The following is a 22,495-nucleotide window of genomic DNA, read 5'->3' on the forward strand; positions in this document are numbered from 1 at the left end:
TGAGAATTTTGGGTATTATTTAACTACTTTGCATTGCCTAAAAAAGCAGACACCCCCCCCCCCCCCCGCCATGTAGAGAAAAGCAGTTTAGGCCAGAATTCAGAACTCTACTTTTCCTAGATATATTTTATTTATACACATAAAGAAAAAAAGGAGGTTTAGCATAATTGTCAATTTCCTTTTCATCTGTTCTACCTTTCTTCATAAAATAGACAGCTTTAAAATTTATTTTTACACTAATGATATGTGGATTATTTTTGTTACAGCCATGTTTTGGACTGTCCTAAATTGTTATTGGATATGAATTTTACAAATATCACGTGTATTAGCGGTAACGGTGGAGCATATTGCACCTTCTCCAGGCTGCACGGCGGGAACCACCAATAGTGTGGTGGAACTTGTGGCCCTTTCCTAGGCCACGGCTCTTTCGGCCAGCAGATTTCAACCCATGCATCTCTCTGTGCTTGTGGACTTGTTTGGTGATCCAGTGGGTGTCAGGATTTCTTCCGATAGCTTTATGGAATGAATCAATGAGGATAACCTCAAAAAATTTATATGTAGAATCTTCACCAACCCAGTAGGAATTCAGGACTCTCAAAGCCCCACAATGGAGCCCAGCTCTCTCCTCAGCAGCAGACTGAAGGCTTCGGGCAAATTTCAGCTGTTTAACACCATGGTGGACAGGCTTGCCTTAAGTTGCACCCTTAGGAACTGGGCGTTTGCGACCACCACGGCGGACATGAATCCTGTAAATGACATAGTCTTGCTTAGCCTTGTACCCCAATCTTCGAGCTTTATCAGGCCGGGTATGGGGAGCCCTGTGCAACGCAGAGAGCTGGCGGTATTGCCAGCAGCGGACCCTCAGAAGAAGGCGCATCATGTCGGACTGCTTCTTCCTCCATAGCTCCTGGATGTATTTGTATGCACCCATCTTGGCTCACCTGATGGCTGCCACCAGAAGAAAAAAAAAGCTGTTACAGCCATTTATGCTTCAAAAATTTCACCCATAAAACCAACCGATACATACTTCTATGTGTCTGCAATTAGTATAGTGCCCTCATCAAAGGCTAGGAAGGTACAGCAAAATATATCTCACTGAATTTTACGGAGCATTCACCATAAGACATATCATTACTGATATACCAACACAGAGAAATATTTCCAGTTGAACAATGCTACACTTAAGACATTATTGATTTTAAGATGTATTCTAATTTCAGAAAAATTGACAAGATTTTTTAAAAATCAACAAAGAGGGGCTGAAGAGATGGCTCTGCAGTTAAGAGCATTTTGTTGTTCTTGCAGAGTCCGGTTCCCAGCGCCCATGTAGCAACCAGCTCACAGTTGCAGGAGATCTGAAACTTTCATTGTCAACTTCATGGGCTCCTGCACACATGTGGTGCAGGCATAAATATATACAAGCACATAAAATAAATAGGTATTTGGGGGTGTGTAGAAGGATAGAAAAAAATCACAGATGAAGAAAATTCCCATTATTGCAAAATAGATGTAAAACTTAAACTGTAGCCGGGCATGGTGGCACATGCCTTTAATCCTAGCACTCGGTAGGCAGAGGCAGATGGATTTCTGAGTTCAAGGCCAGCCTGGTCTACAAAGTGAGTTCCAGGACAGCCAGGGCTATACAGAGAAACCCTGTCTTAAAAACAAAAACAACAACAAAAAAAAAACTTAAACTGTGTTTGCAGGGACACATCCTGTGTATAAAACTTAAATTAATATTTTCATTCTGTATTCATTGGAGTTCCCTAGAGGAACAAACTTAAAGGATGAATACATATTACAAAGGGGATTTATTAGATTGGTTTATGGGCTGTCTAACTATGGCTGTTTGCTTGCTGGAGAGACTGAGAAATTGGTGGGTGCTCAGTTCACAGATGGGATGCAGATGCCCATGTAGTTCCAATCGGGTACTGAAGAAGTTGAAGGCTGAGAGAGCTGGGCTGTGACCAGTGGAGGATGGCCACTGCAACAGTGACAAATTAGACACCTGAGGAGCTGAGGTAGGTAGACAAAGGTCAACAGTGCATTTCCCTCTCAGCCACTGCCAGAAAAACATTGCCTGCTACCCTGTCTCCCTCCCCATTTAATCCTTCCAGGAAATACCCCTGGGGAGTCACCCACTGAGGCAGGTCTTAGCTGACAGCCAAGATTACTATACATACTAGCTTATGGAAGTCTCAAAGACAATGGTAGCTATTTGGGTTTAGAGTGTCTGTGGGCATCAGGAATGCCATAATCAAATACTGTTACAAGAGCAGAAGGAAATATGTCTGAGGACCAATTAGAAAACTAAAGTATTAATTTAGTTATGAGAGACATGGATAACTTCATTTTGTTAAAACCCTTTTCAGAACTGATGACTGGCAAGCATTGTTTTTTAAAAGGTGGGGGCTGGGCTGGGTTGGAGAAACGGTTCTGGCCCCCAATTGCTCTTGCAGAGGACCAGGATTCAGTTTCTAGTACCCACATGGTTAACTTCTGACATCCATGGGCATCACGCACACATGTGATGTACATTATACATGCAGGCAAAACACTCATACACAATCATTAAAATAAGTAAATTTAAATTTGTAAATACATTATTCAAACAAAGGATATAGGAATCAAATACAGATGCCATTACATGGTGTGTGTGTGTGTGTGTGTGTGTGTGTGAGAGAGAGAGAGAGAGAGAGAGAGAGCGCACAATGTGTTTTTATTACAGGCAGAGAGAGCACCAAAGGTTCAAAGGATTCTCTCCAAGTTCAGTTGAGTCCATCAGTATTGCTTACAGGAACATAGGTGACTCATTAAGCAGAACTACCAAGATGTCCATCCCAGTCAATTGTTTGCTTCTTGAACAGTGATGACTGAAATCTTGGGGTGGAAGGAATCAAATGAGGAGCTCATGAGCCTCATAATGTTCTCATCTCCCTTCATAAAGAAATGTTAATCTCATAAGGGTCTCATACAGGTCAACTTAGGTGCCATGCTTCAAAATGACCAGGGTGGCACCTTACCTGAAGAAGATAGTTAAAGTATAGAAGTCCATCAAAGATAACTTGACTATATCTAGTTAGTGAAACATGGCATTGATATTTAATTTATATGATGTTTTTTTTGCTTATTTACTCTTATTTTGGCTGGGGAGGGTTGTATTCAAGGTAGCCTTGAATTGGTTCTGTAGTTAGGGCTGGTTTTAAATGATCTGCCTGTTTCCAACTCCCAAGCACTGGTGTTACAGATGTGTACTGTAGTGTACCAGTACACTGAGCCCTTCTTTTACAAACACATTAGGAACTTTTGAATTTGACTCAGACTACATTTTAAAAATGGCTTTGGTGACACTGTACATTTTTAAATGTGTAGACTTTACTTTCCCTTCTGCCACCTGGAGCATTGCTGAAATACATGTTATTTTACAGGAACCGGGGAAAGGCTTCGGTGTGTATGGCTTGTTGAGTGTCTGTGTATATATGGCTATTTATGTCTTAGTAGCTTAGATGATTCTGACTTGCCAGCTGTAGAGTCACACAATGTGTGCCCATCTCTATGGTAACCATTTCTAAGATAAATGTGTTCTGAACAATGGGCCCAAAATAGTCTATTAACCCATTTTTGTAGATTTCCACCATAGCAGCCAAAAACAATTTAGAAAAACCTGAACAATTCCTTAACCAATAAGCGAGCGCACAGACAACAAACACAGCTAAACCTGCAGAGAAAATACATCTAAGTGTATTTCTAGGTTTAGGGAGAGATTTTTTTTTTTTTACATTGCACTTTACATTCGTGTGTAGAATTATGTGTGGAGGTATGTGTATATAGGTGAGTGCGCACATGTTACAATGCATACATTGAGGTCAGAGATCAACTTGTGGAAGTCCATTCTCTCCCTTCACTGTGTGGGCTCTGGAAATCCCACTTTGATTCTGAGACTTGACAGCAGGAGCCTTCCCCCCCCCTCCCCCGGGTCAGCTCTCCAGCTCTGCTTCATGTTTTGGAGGCTAAAGTCTCATTAAGGGAAGGAGAGTTTTAGAACTACCCTAATAACAGGTAGACTAAATGCTTTAGCATAAGTTTGCTGATGTGTATGCTTGTGTGTGTGTGTGTGTGTGCGTTTGAGTGTGTAAGGATGCATAGTTCATGCCCGAGGACACACAACTACTATGGGTGTCTTCCTCAGGGCGGCTGCCTACCTCCTTCAAGACAGGGTTTTTGGTTGGCCAGAAGCTCACGACTTAGGTTGGACTCACTAGCAAGCAAACCTCGGGGGTCCTACTGTTTCTACATCTCCAGAGCTTGGACTGTGAGCTTGGATACCACCAAGCTCAACATCTTATGTGAGTTCTAGGGCCAAAGTCATGTCCTTGAACTAGCAAGGCCAAGTGTTTTACTGACTGAACCATTTCCCAGCCCAGCCCAGCCCAAGTCTGTTTTTTTTTTTTTTATGGAGTTGGTTCATTTCCTTAAATATTAGAATATCTTAAATATCTTAATTTCCTTAAAGAAGAAAGGTTGAAAAGGGTTCAGGGTTCTTATATTGGGGCAAACACCATCATATAGTTTTATGGGCAACACAAATCGGTCTTAAAGGATTGAAAAACAAAAAAAGGCCTCAAAGCTTGGATGGGTAAGGAAGTAGAGTAGGGGTAGCTATGGGATAATTGGAAGTAGGAGGTGAAGAGTATGAACAAAACACACTGTGTGAAGCTCTCAAAGAACTAATAAAAACAAACTCACTAACACACCCCAAATGTGCTTATCTTATAAACACACCTCCACATTCCTCTGCTGGGGTTTCAACCTCAGAGTCCCCCAAAGAGCAAGAAACACTCTGGGACCCTCAAATTAGTGTGACCAGGAAAATATCAATAGACAGATAGATTCTTGAATGGCAAAGTGACCCTATCCAACCCTTTCCATTGCCTGCGAGTAGAAACCTGCCTCCTTGGTTTTGTGGCTCTTACTATTCAATATCATATCACACTTTCTAGACCCATTAAATTCTCTGTGTTTCAAGATTTGCATATATAGGCAGCTTTACAGTAAGTTTTAGTAAGATACAGTACCCAAGCATTCTTGTATTAGTGTGGAATTACTTAGACATTTCAGGTATACGTATATTATATGCCTTCAATAAGTAGTCCCTTTTTGAGAACCTACATGTGTTTAATCTGCAGTAAACACACAAGTTGTGTGCTTGTGCATAATTTGGAAAGGGAATTTCTCTTAAAGGCAATTTCCAGTAGAATTTGAAATATAAGAGTGCCTGTTCGCATTTAGAAGCCATGAATAGTTTGAATGCTCTTGACAAATATATAAAAACTAATCTCCAAAAAAGTTATAGCCAAATGTGGAAGTACCTCTTTTACTCAAAATCAGCTTGGGCAGGTGAACTGGCTCAGCTAAAAGGCAGCCCTATCGACACTGACAATACAAGTTCAACCTCTGGGAGGCATTCTGGCATACAGTCCTCTGCCCTCCATGCCTGTATCTTGGAATGTGTGCACTCACTAAGAATAAATAAAAATGTAACAAAGATTTTTAAAAGTGACTCATTTATAAACTTACGTTTTTTCTGTTTACTAAAATATAGAATCTTGTTGCTCATAATTTAAAGGTTACTTTTTCTCATACTAAAAGGTAATGAAGAAAATTAGGTGTGGGTAATTATGTGTGTTATCAAGAGCAGACATATTATTTCACAAGTAATACAAGACTCGAGAGGTTAATATTTCACTATTTTATTAGAGCTCTTCTATCAGTGACTCTTGGCTTTAGCTTAAAATTTACTAAATAAGAACTAAATGAGTATATGCTCAAGTTTGTTAACTTTCCCAAAGCTACAGCTAATATTACCAGTCCCTCACCCCCACCCAAAAAAAAAAAAAATCTCACTAGCTGAACCAAAATTATTTTATAGTTTTCTTGTTGGTATAAATCCCTAGCAAATGTTTAATATTGAGAGAAAACAGTCAATAATACCTCACCATGAGTAGAAATTTTATCTGATTAGAAAATCAGAAGTTAGCTGCCCACGGTGGTATACACCTGGCGGATCTCTGAGAGTTCAAGGCCAGCCTGGTCTATAGTGTGAGTTCCAGGACAACCAGTGCTACATAGTGAGATTCTGTCTCCAAAAAAAAAAAAAAAAAAAAAAAAAAGGAGAAAATCAGAAGTTGTTTTTCCTTATATCTGTCTAGCAGCCAGAGCATTTTTTACATAATCAAACTGGTTGCTCATGCCTCATTGCCTGAATACACTGGACAAGCAACGGTTGAGGAGTGTTGTGGACAGGACAGGACAGGACAGGACAGGGCAGGCAGCATAAGGCAGGGTTGATTCATCTTGTGATTTCAGGAAGGATGAACTGCCAAGAAGAAGGAAAGGAGAAGGACTGTCATTCTTCGCTGCCAGTGACTCAGCACATTGAAAACAACACTGCTGTTCTTCATCCGATTATCAAAGATACAAGCAGTTAGGAAACAGAAGTCATGTGGCTCCCGTATCACGTATCACATGCTTGGGGTCTGTTTGCTAGAGATATGTATACTTAACTGATCTCATGCATTTTTTTACCCTGGCTGCTGTCAGGAGCATTGCTTTAAAAAAGATTTACGTATTTGTGTGCCTGTGAGTGTGTGTGTGTGTGTACATGCTTGTGCGTTGGCTGTATGAGTGTATGCTGCCAGAAGAAGGCATCAGGTGTTCTCTCTCATGCTCTACCTACCTATCTTTAAGGCGGGATCTCTCCCTGTACCTGAGTTCATGTCTTTTCTGACAGGCTGGAAGCCAGCAAGCCCCAGTTATGCTCCAGTGTCTTCTTCCTCTTGGATCTGGGTTACAGACCTGCCTGTGTGAGCCTCTGGGCTTGTCTGGTTCTGTGACTTGAACTCTGGGATTCATGATTCTATGCCAGCCAAACACTCAGCAATCTCTCCAGCCTCCAGGAGTGTCACTTTGACATTTATTCTTGGTTCTTCTTTCAAAACGTGCTAATAATCACCATTAAGAAATCTGGGGAAAAAAAAAAACTGAATCAGCAAGATGGCTCAAATGGTAAAGGAAATTGACAAATCATTGAGCCATCTCTCCAGTACCCATTTAAAAATCTTTTAAGTAGGAAAATTGAAAATAAAATTAACCTCATCTTGAAAATGTTTATAACTTCAGTGCCTGGGAGAATTAAAGATGTTTATCTTTAAAAAATATTTCAGGGCTTACTTTAAAAGTTCTTGAGGGCCAATGAGATGGCTTATGGGGTAAAGGCATGGGCAAACTGAATTCAAGTCCCAAGACATACATGTGGGAAGAAGACCAACTCCTATTACTTGTCCTCTGCTCTCTACCCAAGTATCATGGGACACATGCACACACACACACACACACACACACACACACACACTCATAAATAAATTTAAATAGTTTTAAAAATAGAGGGAAAAGCTGTTTATTATTATTTATATTTTAATTCTTATCCTACCATGAGTTTAAAAAGTCTGGTTTAGATTATAAGCAAATAAACGATGTCATACTGAAGTTTGGAAAAATACCATTAATGATGTAAAGTTGGCTGGGCACTGTGGTGCACACCCATAATCCCAGTACTCAGATGGCTGAGGCTGGAGGTTCACTATGAGTTTGAGGTCAACATGGGCCACATTTCAAACCTCTGTCTCAAAAACAAATCCAAAAATCAAAATAGAAGGAGGGAGCCTGGCGGTGGTTGTACAAGCCTCTAATCCCAGCACTCAAGAGGCAGAGGCAGGTGGGTCTCTGAGTGACCTGTAACCTGGTCCACAGAGTGAATTCCAGGACAGCCAGGCCTCCACAGAGAAATCCTGTCTCGGAAAACAAATCACATCACATCACATCACATCACATCACATCACATCACATCACATCACATCACATCACATCACATCACATCAAAACAAAGGAGAGGAAAAAAGTCAAAACTTGGTAATGGGAGCCTCCCCTCCCCTCCCCTCTCCTTTTCACCCCTCCCTCCCTTTCTAACTTTAGAAAACTTCCCATGAAAGGCAAGATTGTTTCTTTAAGTGAAAAGGACTCGGAGAAAAAGAAAACACTCTCATGAATTGAGCTAATTTGTTTCCCACTGAGGGAAGAAAACAAATTCTCATTACTAGTAGCTGAGAATCTTTTTGTACAGTCTTCTTTCACAAAGAAAGCAGGCCACTGACCTAACCCTGTTAATCATCGCAACCTAAGGCAAACTGCTCTGTAACTTTACAGGAGGATAACCAATGACTTTTACATTCTATTTTTCTCTACCTAAGGAAAACACCCGCAGTAAGAAACAGAGGATCAATTGTAATTGCAGTGGGATTGCCAATTGTCCCAGAAGTCAAGGGGAGGTGTTTTCTGGGAGGCTCTCCTCAGACCGAAGCATGTGGGTGGCCTCTCTCCAATACTCTGCTGCTTCTTCAATGTTTGTGATCTTTGCACATAGCTTATGCCTCTCTCTTTCTCATGTCAAATCTTCTTAGGAAAAGGATATGAAGAGGGTGTCCCAGCAACAGATTTCCTGACGTACTGCTTGCTTCACACAGAGCAGCTTTGAAAGCTGAAAAGCTGGCTGGGTCTGTTTCAGCAGCAGGTTTCACAGTCTAAATTTGCAATGTTTCTGCCATCGTTCTAAGGCAAACTAAGTATGGCTTATGTCATGTGCAGAAACCATGCACTTGCTATAAAACACTGCATTTAATTTAGGACAGAACAGCCAACGCTGTGCTACTTACACCAACAAGAGAGAGGGGAATGCAGACAAATGACAACCTGCAGACAGTTTAAAACCTTGTGTTAGCCAGCAGTTCCCATGCCTTCCTTCTATGAAGACATTTGGCCAAGGTGTTCAACTGAAAAACAAAACTATTCGGGTTTGTTTTGCATTTCCAGCATTCCTTCTACCTCCTGGGGGAGGTGCCAGGCCTGGCAGCCAGGAAGAAGAGACAGCCTGAGAGGGTTGATCTCCGGTGGGATATGTGGCTTTGAAAAAATGCTGACTATAGAGGCTACCCCATTGCAGAGGCTAGTGTTTTAAATTGATCAGGAAAAGGACAATGCCACCACTTTTGCCATTTATGTTCAGCTTAAAGATGGACACTTCACACAGTCACTTGCTCCAATTATGCCTCTTTTTTCCTTTTCTTATTCTCTCTCTCTTTCTCTCTCTCTCTCTCTCTCTCTAAAAGGATACACTACATAGTCCCCATAGCCTGGAGCTCCTCCATATTCATTTGCCTCTACCTGCTGTGTTTCCAGTGTGCTGAGTTCTGGGACTACAGGTACAGGTCCCCACGGCTGGCTCCTGTTGTCCTTGATAAGTGTTATAATGGAGAGTTCTCATTCCTCTCTGAAGCCTCTGAAGCTCTCTGTACACTTTGTAAAACAATAGACTCTTTCAAATTGTACTGAACTATGGATGTAGCTTGCATATGCAAGGTCCTAGGTTTGATGCTTAGCACCAAACAGAAACAACAACAACAAAGTCCACAAAAACAACCAACTGTGCAATGACTCACACCCTACACCTGTATATTGTGAGGATATAACAGCTTCTTGGCTTCATAGTCAGGACCAAAAGCTAATGAGGAATCTAAGCACTGAGAAGAAATATGATATCAACAAGCAAAGAAGTAAGGATTGCTGCCACTACCCTCACTGAACACAGTTGGCTCACCTTTGAATGACTGCAGAAATGCTGCCGTTTTATATCTATATCTTCTTTGACACCTGGGGAAAATGAGTGCAGATGGCTCGTTCATTATGATCCTTTCTTCTGAGACAATTCATAGGAGTCAAATCACCCCCCCACCCTTTTAAAATGAAGCAGCCCAGATGAACTCCATCATTTCCAAGTTGGGTTGTGTCAGCCAAGTTTCCTTTCCGACATATGCAATGTCTGTAGTTTACAAACAAGCACACGCATGTTTATCTCATACAGTACATGACAGGATTGCTAGCATTTTATATCAATTTACCGACGTTTCCTGCGCAGGTCAAACAATTGCATGATTAAAATCCAAGACAAGAGAGTACTTATGAATGCATAGTAAGTGGTAAATTTCCCTTTGATATTTGAATTGGAGAGTCAACTATTTGAAATAAGTGGATAATAGGAGATGGGAATTTCTTCTCTTCACAAGCTAAAAATAACTTGCTGAATCTTTCCTTTCACATATATACAAGCTAAGATCATGGAATATAAGGATGTGAAAAGCAACTGTGGAATTTCCCAGTACATACATTCTGAGTTTAAAGGGCTGTAGAGCAGCAACGGGTGAAAGCAGCTAAAAAGAATGTAAGGAATGGTACAACTTTGGCATGGAAACAACCTAGGCAGCGCAGTCTATCTTCATGTTTCTAATTAAAACGTTTTGAGAATTCCTTTTCCTCTCTTAACTCCTTTCATGTAATTCCCACCGCTTCTCCAGTTCATAACTTCTTCTATAGTTATTGTTTTACACACACACACACACATACACATACACACAACCTATTGACTCCTCTCATGTCCATATTTTAAAGTTGACCACTTCATATTGGAAACCTAACAAAGGACTCTCGTCCCTGGTGAAAACTGACTCTGATTCTACCTCAGCAGCAATTGACTTCCTGGAGCTTTTTGTCTAGGATGGGTCCTTGTGAAAATTGTCCCCATCCATGTTGGCAAATTAACTAGTATACTCATGTGCAGGTAACCACACTGTAGACTTCATGAGTAGAGCATCCCTGTTATATGTAGAAGACATTATCTTGTGGCAGGCATCTTGGTACTTTGGCTCTTACAGTCTCTCCACTCCTTCGTCCTTAGTATTCCGTGATTAGTTGTAGGGACTGTATTACAGATGTATCAGTTGGGGTTAGGCACCACAGAGCCACTTACTTACTCTCTAAACTTTGACCAGTTGTGATTCTCTGTAATAGTCTCCATCTGCTGGGAAAAAAAAAAAAAAAAAAAAAAAAGAAGCTTCCCTGATGAGTAGCAAGAACTACATTTATCTTTGGGTATAAGTAGGAATTTTCAGAATGCAGTTAGAAATCATACTGGTTTAAGAAAACTGCAGCAGTAGGTTCTTCTCTAGGGTCTACGAAATCTCCCGCCATGGCTAGTAAGCTAGGTTTCTAGTACCAGGCATGACTTCCATTCTATTGAGTGATCCTTAAGTCCAGTTAGAGAGTTGTTAGTTACTCTGAGGACACAAGTGCCACTATCGAACCCGTGGAGATATCTGTGGCAGGATTTCCCCTGTCCAATTACATTAAAATATTAGTGCAGCAGGAGGCCTGTGATTGGACAGGGAAAAGGGAGGCAGATCTAAGAGTGGCAGAAAGAGAGCAATGTGAGAGAGAGAGAGAGAGAGAGAGAGAGAGAGAGAGAGAGAGAGAGAGAGAGAGAGAGACAGAGAGAGACAGAGAGAGACAGAGAGAGAGAGAGAGAGAGAGAGAAAGAGAGAGGTAAAAAGCCAAGATGGAAGAAGATCCTGACCCCCTGTTGTTTTAAATAGCCACAGGTAGCTATGATATCATGAAGGATAGAGTAATTGGGATAATTTGTCTAATCTAGGCGGGCAGCTTTTATCATCAATTGGTTCTGAAATTATTGTATTGGCATCTTGTGAATTGAGAATTTATTGGTATATAAATCTGACTCGTTAATTATAAGCCTCTAGAGTTTTGTTTCTTCTGGTTTGCTGGGTTTTGTTGCAGCTGACCTCGAGGTGGATGGCCATTGTGTGTGGCTGGGATGGCAGTGAAGGGAACTCGAGAGCTCCGGCCCCACTGGAGAGTTGGCAGGCAGAGTGGCTGAATGGAGTGAGGGAACTTGGCGGTTCTTTTTTAATATTTCCTGCAACAGACATCTTGCCATACTAGTTCATGGCATGGTCCACAGCCTTTACATCTGGGTAGGACTTTTGACTGTCTTTCTTTTGCACAGTACCTTTCCATATTATGGGAACCAATTCTTGGGGATAAGGATTCCAGCTTAATTACTCCAAGTCTTGTATCCAAAGTGTGTGGTGTCTTTAGCTATAAAGTCTTACCTTCAAGTTCTGAAGGCAACCAAGGACAATGTCAACAGCCTACATTGTTTTGGGAGTCACTTGGAACCCCCTGACTAATGATTTTAAGAGAGGTTTCCCATGGCTGGCACTGGGAGTTTTGTTAGATAGTCTATGATTTGGGGGTTAAGCATTATCAGCCTATGCCATATAACTCCATTTAATATATATTAGATGTATAATGTGTTTTAATGTAATATATTACATATAACATAAAATATATTAATCACATAGTATAGCATATAATATATAATAATATACACTCATAATATTATATAACATATAATAATATATATTATACACTTAATATATATTACACATGTGTTTGTAAATAAGCTTATAAACTAATGTTTTTCTATGGCTTTTTCAAAATCCATAGTGTTGTATATCTCTCCTCCCTCCTTCTCTCTTTGTACTACCCGTCCTCCTTTTCTCCTGGTTAGACACTACTTATTGTGTATGACTGTGGTAACACTGGGTTTTCACTAATGTGGGAATGTAAAGTTGAATTTATTTAATGTTTAAGTTGTATTAATTTTGTGAGTATATGTATATATGGTGTGGGAGTGTGTGTATGTGCATGTGTGTGTGTGTATGTGTGTGTGTGTGTGTGGTACAGGTGTGGAGGTCAGATAAAAACTTTTGTGGGGTCACTTGTCCCTTTTCACCTTTACATGGAAGGGTTCCTGGGTCTAAACGTGAGTCATTTGGCTTACATAGCAAAGGCTGAGCCATCTCTCCAGCCCAAGAATGAGTTACTGTAAACATTTAGATTGCAATGATGTCTTAATGAGGAAAAATCACCTATGATGAGTTTATATACTTTAACATAATGTATATTTTATAATAAAGAAAAAGTTAATGCCCTTACATTTGCATATAATCACCTTAGAATTATAGTGATTATGTGTGCTTCACATGAAACAGTGAAAATATCATTTTCAGAAATTATTACTTTGAAATAAGAGCTTTTCAAGCAAAGCAATTTAATGTAATTAGGTAGGTTTTTAATTTTTTTGCTTGAATGCTAAGACACAATGTGATAGCTATTTAAGGAAGGCTATTATGTATGCCATAGCCATTGCCCCACTCCTTCCCTGCTCTCTGCCTTCACTGTACTCAACTAAAAAAGGAAAAACCCACAAGCTTCTATTTTTTTTCTGCATGAGAATGCATGTGCCAATGTACAGTGTAGAGAGAGGGGACAATAATGATAATTATGACCATGAGGAAAGTGACAACAGCAACAGTTACAGCCCGTCTTACTGTAAATCCATATCTGCTGAAATGGTCCCAGACAACCATCTAGTCAGGTAGGTCCAGTGACTTCTGCTAAGGTGAAAAGTCAACATTTCCCGACCCCAGCCACACCGCAGAGAGAAACAGCTAGGATTCCACCTTTGTCCATCGGACCTTCAGTTTAAGGCTTTTCCTTCTACCCATTTAAATACATTACGCAAAGTTCAAGGTAGTAGTGGATGTTTTTGACTGTGCCTGGGGTGAAACTTGGGAACACTTGCATGCTGGGCATGCGGTCACCACTGAGTTACACCACCTACCCTAAATTTAACACTTTCTCACAAATGCCAAGTGTTTTGAGAAATTATTTTTGTTTTATTGGAGAACTGGAAGATAGAATAAAACTTTTGTAATTTTCCCAAGCAAATTATTATTTTTTAAATTGTGTGTGGTGGCGAGGGGGTATGTGTGTGCGTGAGTGCAGAGTCCAATAGATGCTGTCACATCCCCTGAAGTTGGAGTTACAGGAGGCTGTGAGCCCCTTGATGTGAGTGTTAGGAGCCAAACTCTGGCCCTTTGCAAGAGTCGAATGTGCTCTAAATTACAGTCATTTCTCCACCCACAGAATTCTTATGGTGATAATGATGGGGTGTGTGTGTCGCACATGCATGCAGGTCAAAGGACAATTTTGTGGCTTTCTCTCCTTTGACATGGATGGGTGCTGAGGATGGGACTCAGGCTGACAGGCTTGCACTTCAAGCTCTTCATCCAATAAGCCACCTACTCAACCCCTATCAGGGAGAGCCTTCTGCTCTGCATCAGTATGCATATCAAGGGTTAAGGGTAACTGTCTCTTTCTCAGTATGAGTTTAGGCAGGATGTCCTTATCTGCTTAACAGGAGCAATAAGATCTATTACTTACAAGAGTTTGTTATAAAGCTGGAATTCATTAACCTATATCATCGACTGTAATGGCGTGCACATTCCAAGTGCTCAGAATTGATGCATTACCATCAGTATCTGGGTTTCTTTTACCCCCAACCCCCACCCTCACCAAAACAAAAGCTTAGTCTGGCCTTGTGTCCTGGGCTTCCTCATTATCTCTTTCCCTCATGTTCCTCTTGCTTTCTTGAATGTGCCAGGAACTTACAGGTTGCCAAGTTCCCTAAGTGCATCTCTGCCTAGTTCTCCCGTAATTCAACTCAATAGGGCAGAGCTCTAGCTCCGTGGTAGAGGACATACCTAGCATGTGTGGATCAACCTGAGTTGAGCTCCCAGCACCACAACAAAAACAAAGCAAGGTAGTCATGAACAGCCAATGTAGTTGACTGCAACTTCCTGAGACACTTTTTCCTCCTGGCTCCCAGACTCCGTTTGCCTATGGTTTGCTGGTACCTCACAGACCATTCACCACTTCCATTTCCTTTACCTGGGGCCTACAGTTTTGTTCTATCACTAATCTTGTCAAAATTGTATGCCACACTCTAACATATATCTGTGTATAAGGTGCTGAGGATTGAGGCCAGGTTTTTGCATAGGCTAAGGAAGCACACTCCTGTGACTTCTGTTGCCAGATATATAGTGTAAGATTTGAAAACAAATCTAACCAAAAAGATCAATATTTGTATACACTGATATGGATTCCATTATATGCTATTCACATATACAAAATAAAAAACTCATGAGTCCTTTGCATTATGAAAATAACAAGGAAAATTAAAAAAAAAAAATCACACACTAAAAGTGCCCATTAGATCAGACTTACTCCAAAAGCTGGAGTTCTTTGGATAATTTTTGTTGTTGTTGTTGTTGTTTCGAGACAGGGTTTCTCTGTATAGCCCTGGCTGTCCTGGAACTCACTTTGTAGACCAGGCTGGCCTCGAACTCAGAAATCCGCCTGCCTCTGCCTCCCGAGTGCTGGGATCAAAGGCGTGTACCACCATGCTCTGGACAATTTTAAAAAGGAATCTCAACTGGAATCCTTGGCTGTGCAGTGCAGAAGTGTAAGCACGCATGAAGTGTATCACGGACGATCTAGTAAGCTGTAAGCTGACTCTGTCTGGATGTGAATGATTAAGCTTGGGGCTGTAATTAATTTTTCATTACTTTCTTTTTATCTTTTTGTATTGGTTCTATTTCTGGCATCCCTCTGCTGACTTCTGCAGATGGCTTAGGTTTCCTGAGGCTTTTCTTCATTTCTCTTCTGTCATACCACGATACACTCTCTGGCTAAGTGTTAGCTCCTTACACTACTTTCTGCAGATACTAGAACTCCATTGCACCAACCTTTCTTAGTGGGCTCAACTTCATACCTTATAGTCTTTGCCATGCTGGAAATCAGAAACTGCAGTAATGATTTCGTATGCATTTTACTATTTATTTTACTATTTATTCTTTGTATGACGAGTGTTAAAACTACAATAAAATCTCCTGTTCTTTCCCAGAGCTCTTTGCCTAGAGTTAATTCCTCTGTTTACATTACTGTCTTGCTATATGCAGTCTTTAACACAGTTTTTAAAATGATAATTCACTTAAAAACATCATTTGTTTGCTGTGCACTTGTGCTTGACTGTTCTCACAAGTTGCCCAACTGTTTTCCTCTCAATTTGATTTTGGCGGAATGCAGCACTTTCCCAACAGGGGAAATGGATATATGTAATTAACATTTGGACCTTAGGTGCTTTTAAAGAGAAATTTGTCCATCTATTTTGAGCCAGCAGTGCCTTGTTTGAGATCTGATAGAAGGGGACTGTTGTATTTGTCTGTAAGAACAGGGATTATCACCTTTGATTGAAGACATCCTGATCAAAGGGTTTTTAACCTACATACTCACAGACATGCCAGCAATTTCTCCTCTGCTCTTACATTATGTAGGAAAACAACAGAGGGTTAGGTCAGAGGTAGAGGGGAAGGAGGATGTGATAGGAGGATTGTGAAGAAGAAACCCAGAAGGGAGTTAACACTTGAAATGTAAATAAGTAAAATCACCAATTAAAAAAAAATGAAAATCAAATCAAAAAAACAAAAAACCCCAATAAGACCAAAAACTAAAAAAATAAATAAATAAAGCCAAAACAAAACATGAGAGTGCTTCTGTGTTGGTCAACTACTCCTTGGTATGGGGTCTTGCCCTAGAGTGTGGTTGATATACTCAGGGACACTCCATTGGAAAAACATTGATTTTTTTTTTTTTTGAGTGAGGGAGGGAGAGAGGTTAAGAGAAATACCACATGGATGTCATATGTCATATGAAGTTGTCGTGTAAGGAGGTGGGGAGGACATGTTGGTGGATGAGAAAACAGGACAGAATATATTTTATGAGAAAAACAAAACCCCAAATCTCCCACAACACCAAAAAAGCTCCACAGGCTGTGGGGCTGCAGGATGCAAGTTCCACATGAAAAAATAAAATAGATAATAATAATAATAAAACCTTCATAAATAGCAAAGAGCACTGCATAAGCAATTCTCTATAGTTTTTGGAGAAAGCAAAGCTAAAGGAATGATTATGTATCTATTGTCTCTGTCACGGAATCCAAGTCAGACATTAGCTGTGAACTGAAGAATAGTAACTGAAGGAAATATTCATGGAGATTGACTAGGGGTAAGAGGCTACAGAGGAGAATGTATAACCTTGTTGACTAGAAGAAACAAGAGATATAATCTTACCCAACTGTTATTACAGTAAACAACATGCATGACTTTTGGGGTCAGATGAATACGGGATCCAATACCAACCAGATCTGCTACTGTCTATGGGTAGGCCCTTCAGCAGTTAAAAAATAAATATTTACATAACAGTTTCCTTATTAACTTAGAGTATAGTGCTTGCTTAGCATTCATTAGGGCCTCCAGCATTGTAAAGGAAAGAAAAGCAAACAGGAGGAATGGAATAAGAGAAGCGAGGTAAAAGAGAGTGTGAAGATAAGATTCTATAACATCTCAAATGCTTCCACTTGAGCTAGATAGTACATTTATTAAAACATGACACATAGTGGAAGAATAACTAAAAAACATTAATCTAATTTCTAGTCCTTATTTTATTCTTTCTTAATAGAGATTATAATGTTAGTTGAAGAAACTATTATTATTAAAGTTAAGTTTTGCTGTAATAAACCCATCTCTCAAAAGAGGTCTCAAACTCATGACATCTTTAATTATTGCCACACACACACACACACACACACACACACTTACATGTATAAATTCAGTCTATTGAGCTGCTACCTATATGCATGTTTGCTTAGGGCCGAGCATTTGGAATTAGACACTCCACTAGTGAACTCATCCTTGGAGGAGACTGAGCCTTCCTCTCCCAGCAGCCATTAAATAATTGACTACAGCTCTTCATTTAGGGATAGGGCCTTGTGAGGTTTCCCCGGCCCATGGTGGCATGTCAGTTGGTGTTGTCATTGTGTGGGTCTTGTTTAGGGACCATATTATTGAGATTTCATGGATTCAGCTTGCCAGTCATATACAGAAGATACGATCTTGAAGCAGAGGTTCTGGTCCTTTGATTCTGACAACCTTCCTACCCCTTCTTTCACAATGGTTTGTGAGCTTTAGCTGTAGAGGTTGTGGTACAGATGCATCAGTTGGGTTGGGCAGCCCACAGCCACTGATTCTCTGCATTTTGACAAGTGGATGAATCCCTGTAACAGTTTCCATCTGCTGTAAAGAGAAGCCTCTTTCATGAGAAGCTAGAGTTACTTATCTATGGGCATACATAGTAGCATTTAGAATGCAGCTAGGAATTATATGGCTTTAAAAAACCTGCAGTAGTAGGTTCTTCTCTAGGGTCTATGAGCAACCACAGTTAGCTAAGTTTCCAGTACCAGGCATGGCTTCCATTCTATTGAGTGAACCTTAAGTCCACTTAGAGAGTTGTTATCCCCAATACATAAGTGCCACCATCGCAGCCTTGCGGATTTCTTGCCAGAGTGGTCATTTTTCTGGATGGTAGGCTTACATCTGGGTAGACAACTGATTTGTTTCCTCTCTTGGCAGCTTGTGTAACTCCTTCCCATATTATGAAGGCCAATCTTCAGGTAGGAGGCTTTCAGATCAGTTCCAGCTCAATTCTTCCAAGTCCTAAGTGTGAAGTGTGTAGTGTCTTCAGCTATAAAGTCTTATCTTTTACTTTTGCTCTGTTTAGAGGCAACCAAGGACAATGGCTATCGCCTATATCATTTGGGATATCTAATTTTCTTGACTAAGTGTGTGTGTGTGTGTGTGTGTTGGGTGTTGGTGTTGTTTTTGTGCACTGTGTATTCATCCACATGCTGATTTCTGTACCTGGAGATCTGGTAGCAGTCTGGACCTCCAGATTGTCATTTTTTATGAAGCATTTCCAGACTGTCTATTTTGTAAACCCATAGCTGGGCAGAAAAGGAAAAGAAGGGGCTTCCAAGGCCAGAGTCAAGGAGAGGGTCTCAGGTGGGACCTGGGGAGTTGCCATTGGGACACATATGAAGAAGGATGGGGTGACACCAAGATGGCAGGTAATGGACTGTGTGGTTGGGAATTAGGCTGAGAAGCAGGCCAGACCAACATAGTAGGGTTAGCCTATATAATAGCTAAATATTTGCTCAAGTGCTTCAAGTTTATTAATATAGGTCTCCATGGTATTATTCAGAATAAGGAAGGGACTAGAAAAGCTCATATTTGTGTGTGTATGTGTGTGTGTGTGTATAGAACAACTTGTGGAAATGGTTTCTTTTTTCCTATCATGAAGGTCTTAGGGATCATCAGACTCAGCAGTAAGCCTCTCTATCCACTGATCCATTTCTGCAGCCCTGTAAATTCTTCTTTTTATTTATTTATTTCTCAAATTGATTTGGTCTATGACAGTTTCAGGTTAGCTTGTTTAAAAATTAAATAAGAGTAGTATGCTGGTTAGTTTTCTGTTAACTTCACACAAGCTAGGGTCATTGGAGAGGCGGGAACCTCCATTGAGGAAATGCTTCCATAAGATCAGGTTGTATGTAAGCCTGGTGGGCATTTTCTTAATTAGTGATCGATGTGGGATGGTCCAGCCCATTGTTGGCGGTGCCACCTCTGAGCTGTGGTTCTGGGTTATATAAAATACAGGCTGAAGCCAGGAAATGGTGGAGTATGCTTTTAATCCCAGCACCCATGAAGAAGAGATAGTTAGATTCAGAGTGAGTTCCAGGACAGCCAAGGCTACAAAAAGAATCCCTATTTTATGAGGATAGGGGGAAGAAAACAGGCTGAGCAAACCACGAGGAACAAGCAAGGAAGCACCACTTCTCCATGGTCTCTGTGTCAGCTACTACCTCCAGGTTCCTACCCTCCTTGACTTCTTGTCTTGACTTTGATGATGAACTGTGATGTGGAAGTAGAAATCCAATAAACCCTTTCCTCCCCACGTTACTTTGGTTATGGTGTTTTATCATAGCAACAGTAACTGTGGTGGTCTGAATAAGAACGGCCCCTACAGGTTCATACATTTGAATATTTAGTCACCAGGGAGTAGCACTATTTGAAAGAATTAGAAGGATTAGGAGGTGTGGCCTTGTTGGAAGAAGTGTGTCACTGTGGGTGGGCTTTTGAGGTTTTAAAAGCCCATACCAAGTCTAGAATCTCTCTCTGCCTTTGAATCAGGATGTATTCTTTAGCACCAACATGCCAGGCTTCTTGCTGTCATGCTTTCTTTCATGGTGATAACGAATTAATCCTCTGAAACTGTCAGCGAGCCCCCAATTAAATGCTTTCTTTTTTTATGACCTGCTTTAGTCATGGTAGACACATGTCTTCACAGTAATAGGACAGTGACTATGACAATAACCCCAACAAACACATTATCTACAGATTTCTTCTCTTGGCTACTCTAAGGTATAAGCAGTTGCAACTATTCAAGTTCATATGGAAGCCAGGCATGCTCTATATGCCTAGAATCTCAGCACGAGAGGAGAACTGTGGTGGTTTGAATGCAAAGGATCCTCATAGGCTCAGGTTCGAACACTTGATCCCCAGCTGGTGGAACTGTTTGGGAAGGATTAGGAGGTGTGGCCTTGTTGGAAGAAGTATGGATGGGCTTTGAGGTTTCAAAAGCACATGGCATGCCCAGTTAGGTTTCTGCCTCATACTTGGAGATCAAGTTGTAAGCTCTCAGTTATTGCTCCACACCAGGCCTGACTACCTGCTGCCACTACATCCCTCACAATGGTCATGGTGTTATAGAGTGAGATGGCATTATAAAAGACAACAAAACAAAATAACAACCTCTTCTACCTCAAACCACAAAGAAACAAAAATTCTGTAACAGTTGTTTTACATCTGACAGCCTATTCTGGCCTCTGGGTACACCAGACGGGCACAGTGCATTTATTCATGGAGGTCAAAATATACATACACATAAAATAAAATTAAATGCATCTTTAAAAAATGCTGTTGTCCATCTTGATAGAAATGATCCCTGGCTTCCTAAACACACACACACTGCTCTTTCCACCCAGAACATGTACATTTTCTTATCTGGCTGTCCCCAATCCCTCACAGCAGCGTTTCCTTCTCATGCTCCTCTTAATTGTCTCAGACTTCAGCCCCCAGCCTCCGGTAAACTTAAATGCTAACTACCAGATTATCAAGAAGCCAAGGAAGTTAAATGCCTCAATTAGTCAATAACGGAACAAATAGCTCAATAGAGCTCAATAGATGGTCTTTGAGATGAAAAAGAGAGAGAAATGAACGGAGGGGGCGTGGAGGGAGAGGGAGAGAGAGAATACGCATTCAAGGTATGTAGCTCTATGTAGACTGCACACCGACAGATAAATGTTAAGATGTTTTTGGCGGGACTAGAACTTTTTTTGTTTTCGAGACAGGGTTTTTCTGTGTACCTCTGGCCTGCCCACCTCTGCCCCCTGTCAGGAGTCTCAGGATACAGGGTTTCTCTGTATAGTCCTGGTTGACCAGGCTGGCGTAGAACTCAGAAATCGGCCTGCCTCTGCCTCCCAAGTGCTGAGATGAAAGGCGTGTGCCACCACGCCTGGCCTCCACCAGGAGTCTTAAACAGCCCTTAAGGAATTCTGTATACTCTCTGGTAGAGTTCTGGGAGACTAGCTACAGTAGCTTTTTAAAATGTCTTAGAAACAATTTGTTACATTTCACTACAAAGTTGCTTTGGTGAATCCATTTTTTTTTTCTTTTTTTGGTTTTTCGAGACCGGTTTCTCTGTGTAGCCCTAACTGCCCTGGAACTTACTCTGTAGACCAGGCTGGCCTCGAACTCAGAAACCTGCCTGTCACTGCCTCCCAAGTGCTGGGATTAAAGGCGTGCACCATCACTGTCTGCCTGTGAATCCATTTTCTTACTAACTTCAGAATGCCTTATTATAGAAGGTGGTGGGGTGATTGATTTAAATTCATGAATACGATACACAATTTGATTATGTTAGGTAAAGCCCCAAATATCCGAGTGGCCAAGTCCCCTGGGGTGCAAGTTTTCACTGTAGTCATTCACATGGAGACACAATTTGTTCCAGTTTGAACCCCTGTGTGATGAGGAGTGGACACGGAGTGAGATGATGACAAACAATATTTGATTGGTGATGGGGTGGAAAAGTAGAATTGTTTCCAGAAACGATTGGAATTTAAGGTGGAGGCTGGGAGCGAACCCTCTTACTCGGAACAAAATTTGTTTTGTTTTTATTTTGCTCTTTTTTTTTTTTTTTTTTTTTTTGCTTACCACATGCCAGAGCCTATTCGTGTCTCCTCCGGATGGGTGCTGGTCCATGATAAGTCCCTTCATAATAATCCAAGGAACTTGAGCTGCCCTTACTTCCGACCTCCTTCCTCCGAAGCCGGCTGGAGGCGGGAGCGAGCACCGGGAGGTGGCGAGGCGCTGCCCGCCGTGCGGAGCACACATCTGCCGCGTTCTTCCTGGAGCGTCTGTCAAGGCGTGGGAGGAAAACAAGCTCCGAGCCGCCAGGCTCCTCTCCGGGCCAAAGTCTCCCGAAACACACCGTACCCGTTCCCACGGCGGTGCGGGCCCTGGGGCGTGGGGAGCGGGGACAACTTCGGGCGAAGTCGAGGACCGCGGCTTGGGGGGTCCCCGGAGCGGAGGAGGCGGGGCGGGGCGCTCCGGACCACGGGCTCCGGCCGCAGTTCTCCCGGCGGCCTCGCGGGGGCGCCGGCGCGGCCGAT

At 41.4% G+C, this 22,495-nt stretch overlaps 1 pseudogene across 1 annotated transcript; it reads right to left on the bottom strand.

Moving 5' to 3' along the window:
- Window positions 1-217: 217 nt before the first annotated feature.
- Window positions 218-22,439, bottom strand: LOC110289778 (large ribosomal subunit protein eL15 pseudogene; annotated as a pseudogene). The gene is made up of 4 exons (XR_015046516.1): window positions 22,038-22,439; window positions 9,710-9,762; window positions 6,737-7,023; window positions 218-948 (listed from the first exon to the last, which is right to left on the bottom strand). The product of XR_015046516.1 is annotated as a large ribosomal subunit protein eL15 pseudogene (transcript).
- Window positions 22,440-22,495: the final 56 nt, after the last annotated feature.

Source organism: Mus caroli, unplaced genomic scaffold (genome assembly GCF_978045245.1).
Source record: "Mus caroli unplaced genomic scaffold, Mus_caroli_1 scaffold_2, whole genome shotgun sequence".
Taxonomy (NCBI): Eukaryota; Metazoa; Chordata; class Mammalia; order Rodentia; family Muridae; genus Mus; species Mus caroli.